Here is a 7,313-nt window from a genome sequence, read left to right as displayed (position 1 = left end):
CTATACAATATTTTTGGGTATTTTCGGTAGTCAAAGCTTACCCACCAATTTAAAAATTCTTTCGTAGGCCTAAGCAGAGTTTTCTCTTATAGCCCTATAAATCAAAATTGGAATATTTCTGTGACAATTTTCTATTGAAGTTCTTTAAAAGTATTTTTTTTTTTCAAAGAGAAGGTAAACAACCTTTTTTAAAGGTATGATAAAAGTCATAATATTTAAAGTTTATGATTTAAATTAAATTGTAGGCAAAAATTCTTTGAAGTACGTCAGAGGCACGTGGCACTATAAACTCTTACCCCCACCCGGGTCAATATGGCAGTAAGCGTTACTTGAAAGTTTCGGTGGTACATTTTAAAGAAAGACCAAAACAAAAATTTTCCACCAAATTTAAGGGTTCGACCCCCATCGTAGAACCATAAAAATCCATTCCCAGCATTAGCTTCTATCAGGGCATCAGTGATTCAGAGTCATAAAAGTTGCAGCTGGGTGCTAAAACTAAACTAACAGTTTGACGTCAACAAAAAAGAACTCTTTTACCGTGGGAACCCAATATTTAAAAATAAAAGGCCCAGAAAGCAAAAGTTAAACGAACGCTAGGCCTATAAACAACAAGTGGGAAATCAAAGGAAAAATAAGTTTTATTTGTAACACTATCAGAAGTTGATTACGTGAAGTAAACCTATCACTCCATACCCATTTTCCTATTGTCTTGGAAAACCCGAGGGAAAACCATACTTAAAGGGCTTGGCAATTCTGGTGTAGCTTCGTACCCTTGCCCCCGTTCTGGTATTCCTTTTTTGCAGAGTAGAGGCTATTTCAACCCCTCTTCTAGCCCCCCTTGGGGGTATCTTTTCACCTAAAGTCTATACTATACTCTTTGCTTATAATTTTGTAATATGCAAAAACATTATCACTATATAACTTCTCCCTTTCAACCATATCTCTCCTTTCCACCCTATACCCGCATGCAAAAGGACCGTCCAGTCATGGTCCAGTATTCTGTAAGTTGAGAAAGACGGACAATCAGAATTCCCTCCCCCCTCCCGGCCTCTGGGAGTTCGACACCCTATAGCTCGGAAATATCACCTTGGGCAAGCGACAAACACAGATGAACTACTACTACTACTCGACGATGGAGTGGTGGAGAGGCCGAGGCTTAAGGTTACTTTTTGACCCGAGAAAAGGACCTGGTTCAACCCCAAATGAGAAGAGCCGGGGATCCATCCGAAAGACAATGACAAAAGAGGCCCTCATCTCGCTATTTTTGGGCACTGGAGGTTATGGTAAGGTAAGTTGAGAGGGCTATAACCAACCGTCCAACGAAAGAAGAGTGTGTGTGTCCGAAGGGAAAAAGAAAATGGAAGGGGTTCTCTATCTCTTCCCGCTCTTCTCTTGATCGCCAATGGATGTAGATCGCGTCCAAAGACTAGGGACAAATGGAGGCAACACGCGACGCCTTTATCAAGGGATTTTCCTTCAAAAAACTGCGCTAAGTTGAGGGACTAGTCTGTCTACTTTCAAAAAGAAGGGGGGGGGGCAGGTTCGTCTGCTTAATAATTAGGGTTAAGATGGAACATTGATAGGATGGTATGTCCAAGTTACCAAATTTGGATGGTCCGTATTGTTTAATTTTCGTCTTTGTTGTTCTGTTTCATCCCTAAATTTTGAAAAAGGGCCTATTATAAGTCGGGATATGATGATGAGTCCGTCCATTGGTAAGTGGTCTCTTGAATACAGCGATCTCTCTGGACTAGCCCAGAGGGGTAAGGAAGATCTGAGGGTGTAAGCCTTAGTAAGGAAGGAAGAGACTATGTAAGGGACTAGGCTAGAATCCCTGGAAAACGATAATTAGATTCCTTTGATCAATAGACTGGAAGCCGCTTCGCGCGAGTAATCGGCTGGATACTTAATTTTGTATTTAGTGGCGGCTTCCATAGCCAATCTAAGAGATAAATGGTGGTAACTCGACAATTATTATATAGGTACATATAATCATTTTTGTCATCTTGATACATTTTTCAAAAGAGAATTGAAGCTAGAGTACCTATTATAATTATTCCTTATAGAGATGGGGGAAACTCGCATAGTTTACAGACAAGGAGGATCCATACCATTGACACAAAGAGGCCAAGGCTTCTGGTATTACAAAAGGAGTTAGGCCTGACTCACTGGTGGAGTCACTCTAAAGCCAGACATCCTTGCGTAAATGGTATAAATCCTCCAACAAGTAAGGCGTCAGAATTATGACACGTTACGTGGAGTTCTCAAACCCGGCAAACAAAACCAGCAGAGAAATTAACATGGAAGATATGGTGTCAAAATTATTACTAGTGGCTGTATGCATTCCTCATAAGATTTTTTTAAGATTAGGGTTCTACTATATCAACAGAATGGTCATTCTAAAATTTTATTCCAGAAGGGATGTATTTACTTATATTTTTTTCTGGTATTCAAGGTTACTTCCAAGAAATAGATTATCTTGCTAAGCCTAAGAAGGCCTAGTGGAAACCACACAGAAGTTAGGGGATCTTTTCTTCCTATTTTTGAAAGACCTCGACCTCCTAAGGGCCACAAGACGCTATTCTTGGTTGAATGTTGAAATACATCAAAATATACTAGGTAGGGTAGGGTCAAGCTGCTCGGTGCCTGGTTCCAAGAAGTCTGAGTCATTCTTTTAGTCGAGGAAACGAAATAAAAGGGTGATTGACAAGCGGTCCCTAAAGATTTTCATTCCCAAGAAGGCAAGAACAAAATTCAGGTGTGGTAGTAGCCTACCAAAAGTACATAGCGATAAGTTAGTTAACTATAGACTATTCCATCAACTAAAGAAGTGAAGCAAAAACCACATATTATTATTATTATTACTTTGAAACAAAAATATTCCTGCAACAGATACGACAATAATGCAGGCAGTTTTTACACGTGGGATTAGGCCCCAAAGTCATTGGACATGAACCAAAAACAAGAGCTGAGAAGACCAGAGAGAGAGAATCGAGTTTACCCCTTAGAAGTTGAAGCCAAACTATATCAAGGACTCTTCAATTATAAAGAGGACTGATAATTATTTTTTCGACCAAATTAGCATAAGAAAAGTATTGATAACATAATATTATTTATACCTTAAAACAAGGGCCTTTTTCAAATAATTAAAAAAAAACATTAATAAATTATTTCTTATTACAAAATAATTAGCATATAATTAGTCTTAAAAACAATCAAGGACTACTGAGCCAACCGCCATTGCTTTAGTGACGTCTGCTAAATGGACCTCTTACCCCTATATATGGGATTGGTTGAATTCTCACTGGCTTGCTCAGAGAGGTAAGGGTAAGGTGGGTTCGATTTAGGAGACGCAACTAAAGCAATGGCGTATGGCGCAGTGGTTCTTGATTGTTTTTAAGACTAATAAAATGCTAATTATTTTATAATAAGAATTCATTTATTTTTTATATTTAGAAAAATGCTGTTCTTTTAAGGTACCTTTAAACAGTGTACTTCGTAATTAATTATTTTCTTAAAAGTGACCTCGATTGCCTATGGTGTTTCCCGTCCCATATGGTGTTCATATCCATGACTACATATTCACTGGACTTTACTATTAGCCAGGCTCAGCGCCCTCTATAGATAGACCTTAAATGGAAAAAGGGGGAGGGGGGGCGGACATAGAACGAGAACGAGAAAACGATTTCTAATTAATACAAAACTAATTAATCTAAAACGAGCGACTGCTCCTAAGAGAGAATCAAAGGTAACGCTAAAAAGTATATGTACAGGAAAACACGGGTCTAAAAATCAGAAGTCAATTATTCATGGAGTGATAGTGTACAGCCAGACACTCACTATCAGCCTACTTTTAAAAATAACGCCTGATATTTATTTTCAAACGACACAAAAAAGGTAGATAAGATTTAAATATTTACTTTAGAAGAACGGAGGTCGTGCCTTGGCATAACATAGAAGTTTAATTAACGAAGAAACTTAATTTGAAGCCGTAATTGTTTGTATTAGATAAACTGTAACTAAAATATTAAAGAAAAGCTTATGCTAAAATCTACAAAGACTGGAAATTTTTGCCTAAATCACCTCTAGTATCAAAAGCATATAGAAATAATGGGAAGTGAGTGAGTTAGTTAGGCATGCACCGGAGAGGTTAATGAAAGCCTATAATTTATATTTATTTCTAGTGTCGTCTGAGACATAACATAAGTCTTGATCTCTTTCCAACTATTTGACTAGAGACCAATCAACACATTACTTCAACATCTGTTTTTAATTTCTCAAAAAGCTAATTGGGTTCATTTGAATTAATAAATCTGTAGGAGAATATTTCAATTTGCTTCAAAGATATTATAATAATAACTACACCTGGTGTTGGTAAATGTATTTTCAGCCTCCTTACTTTACATTTTCTCTATTTGCCTTTGATATAAAAGCCTGAATCACCAACCAATCGTCTATAGTTGACTCAAAAAGTGCTACCGGTTAACAAAGAGCTTTTAAGTTAAATGGAGCTGAACCATTTTGTTTGGAGTTCATTACCGAAAAAATAATGCACCAGAAAAAAAGGAACCACAAAATATATCCTAACAATGAAAAATTAAATAAAATGAATAAACAACGCTAGGCCTCGTACAAGGATCTTAATTTAGCATAACAAAAAAATTAAAAAAGGAAACCACTAAACTACAGCTAGGGCACCAAAGAAGCGTCATCATATCTCGTTTGAAATGGAAACAAAACAAAGAGCATATATTTATAGGTGGGGGAAGTTTTATATATCCATTAAAATCGGATATCGGAAGCACGCTTCGTTACCATCGTCAGGTGTGGGACAACAGCTGGATGTATCGGGTAACGCCATCAGAGGACGCGGGGAATTATGGGATAGAAAACGAGATATCTAGGATTAAAAGCTTTTGGGGAAAGCCTAGTCCTTGTAAATAGCGTACCTCTCGACCTCCTTGCACTATAATTCCCCCCACGAGAGTCCGATACTTACGAAAAGGATTCTAGGGTTATGCTTTAAATCAAATGGGTGGTGTTGCATTTCCACTTTAAGCCAATGAAAGTTTAACCCCCCTTCTTGCCTTTGGATTTGGGTAGGATTATTCTTACAGTTTGGTGAATTTTCCGGGTTTTTTTAGGGATTTTTGAATGCGGCAGGAAATAAGGCCCAAGAACAAGAATTTGAAGGAACAATGCGATAGATAAAGAGAGAGAAAGGAACAAAAAAACCTTTTAAATATATTTCTTGTTTTGGCAATCTATCACCGGTAGAACAATTTATATTTTTCATGTTCTTACACATTTCTTCTTCAAGTTTAAACTTTAAAATGGCCCTATTTTCAAAACAAAGGTGTCGGACAGAGGATTGGGATGGAGATCACGCTATCTTTCACTAATTTGTTTAATTACTCGAGGCGTAATAGACGAAACCCCAAGTACTTGGTATCGTTGCAAAGGCAAGAAGTAGGGCTATCATGTACTCAAAGGATTTCCACGTATCTCTTATAGAACTGAAGTTATAACACTCCAAAAAGGAGATACAATAAAGTTTGTAATGCAATGATGATATTTTTGGTTAATTTGCTTAATTACTCTAGCCTTGATTATTGTAACCTCAAGTATTAGGTATCATTGGAAAGGAGATAAGTGGGACTATAACATACTCAAAGGATTTCCACGTATCTCCTATAGAACTAAAGTTATAACACTTCAAAGTGAAGATGCAATAAAGTTTGTAATGCAATGATGATATTTTTGGTTAATTTGCTTAATTACTCGAGCCTTGATTGTTGTAACCCCAAGTATTAGGTATTATTGGAAAGGAGATAAGTGGGGCTATAACATACTGAAACGATTTCACTGTATCTGTTATAGAACTAAAGTTACAACACTTCAAAGTTACTAGTTTTAAAATAACTTTTATAGGCAAGTATCCGACATCATATCTTCTTTAAAACAGCACGCCAGAAAAAGTGACAGTTTATAAACAACACACGCGCGCGCTCGCGTTACCAGAAAAACTTTTAAAACAAACGATGGACGGAAATTCATCCCTTTCTTAGGATAAAAAAAAAAGACTTCAGTTGAGATGAAGAAAAATCGGAAAAAATGTTTTCTACTTCAGTTCATCTTGAGCTTCTTCGGGCGCGTCGTACCCTTTCCTTTTTACAAGTGATCATGAATTCGAAATGATATAGTGCGAAAATAGAATTTTTGAATGATACAAATGACTTTGCGGTTAGTTGGGTCACTCTGCCGAGATTTTGGTAAACAAATCTAAATAATAAGGCCTACACTGGACGTTTTCGAGGTGAGACAATGAATATAACTTCTGTGACAGTCCCACTGTACTTTCACAATTTTGTGTCTCTTGATACACCATTATTAAGATAGACACCGTGGATTTAAATTCTGTTATTGGAGACGAAGTGTTAGGCCTAAAGTATTTGAATTAATGCGTATGTGGAACTTAGAATTGTTGTTGATGCCGAAAAAGCGCCGGTTTAATTACGCGCTCTTACACGTCGTACAGTTTATCTGTGAGAAAATTATTTGCAAAGCGTTTAAAAAAGTTGCATCCGTGACGTGAAAGAACAAAGATGCATGCTTCATCCTGAGAGGATAAAAAAGAAAGATCTGCATGGAGATGTTAGTAATCCCGTGTCTCCCAAAAATAGTTTTATCTTTCGTTAATCTCGACTAGGGAGTTACTCTCTCTCTCCAGAGAGAGACAGAGAAATGAACATTGTCTGTCTGTCTTCCACTCCTGACGCGCATACTTCCTTTCAAGTGATAGTCGCAAATTATTATTCTAAAGTATATTCTAAAGATTGTAGATTATGGGAAAAATACCAATTACAATTTTGGTAAAAATTAAATTGTAGTTTAGTTGGTAATTTACAGTAATTAAAGTGCAGTAACAAACAGTTGCGCCATTAAAAGGGTGAAAAAATAAAACAGAAACAACCAAGGCTTAGTATTTTCAGGCAAGTAGGTGTGGTTTTCAGAACATATGGTTAATTTTTGCTAACTTGAAATCAAATACTCTGTTAGTTTTATTTATCTGTCATTGTTAATATTCATACACAAACAAAGGCTTAGTATTATTAGTAAGTTTTCCCCTCGGTCTCGGTGTGGTGGCAGTAAATATGGTTAATTATCGTTAACTGTGAACCAAATACTCCCTATTACTTTCATGTTTATTTGCTTTTGTTAATATTCACCAAGCTGTTCTTCACGCACCTTAAACGAGAATAGTGTTACCAGCTTTAAACTGTTTTCAGCGCGACAATCAATTTAAGAGAGAG

General features: G+C 36.8%; 1 long non-coding RNA gene across 2 annotated transcripts; it reads left to right on the top strand.

The window, feature by feature from the left end:
* The first annotated feature begins 1,087 nt into the window (after positions 1-1,087).
* LOC149654695 (uncharacterized) lies at positions 1,088-5,900 on the top strand. Of its 2 annotated transcripts, XR_016370441.1 has the most exons (3): positions 1,088-1,288; positions 5,145-5,273; positions 5,357-5,900. It is a non-coding gene; the product is annotated as an uncharacterized LOC149654695 (long non-coding RNA). The 2 variants fall into 2 exon arrangements; XR_016370442.1 differs by lacking the exon at positions 5,357-5,900 and having other exon boundaries at positions 5,145-5,350.
* The last annotated feature ends 1,413 nt before the right edge of the window (positions 5,901-7,313 follow it).

The sequence above is a fragment of the Phalangium opilio genome, unplaced genomic scaffold, assembly GCF_054372755.1.
Source record: "Phalangium opilio isolate 3A_F unplaced genomic scaffold, DU_Popi_V2 ptg000079l_1, whole genome shotgun sequence".
NCBI classification, from domain to species: Eukaryota; Metazoa; Arthropoda; class Arachnida; order Opiliones; family Phalangiidae; genus Phalangium; species Phalangium opilio.
This window is presented reverse-complemented; position numbering and strand designations above follow the sequence as displayed.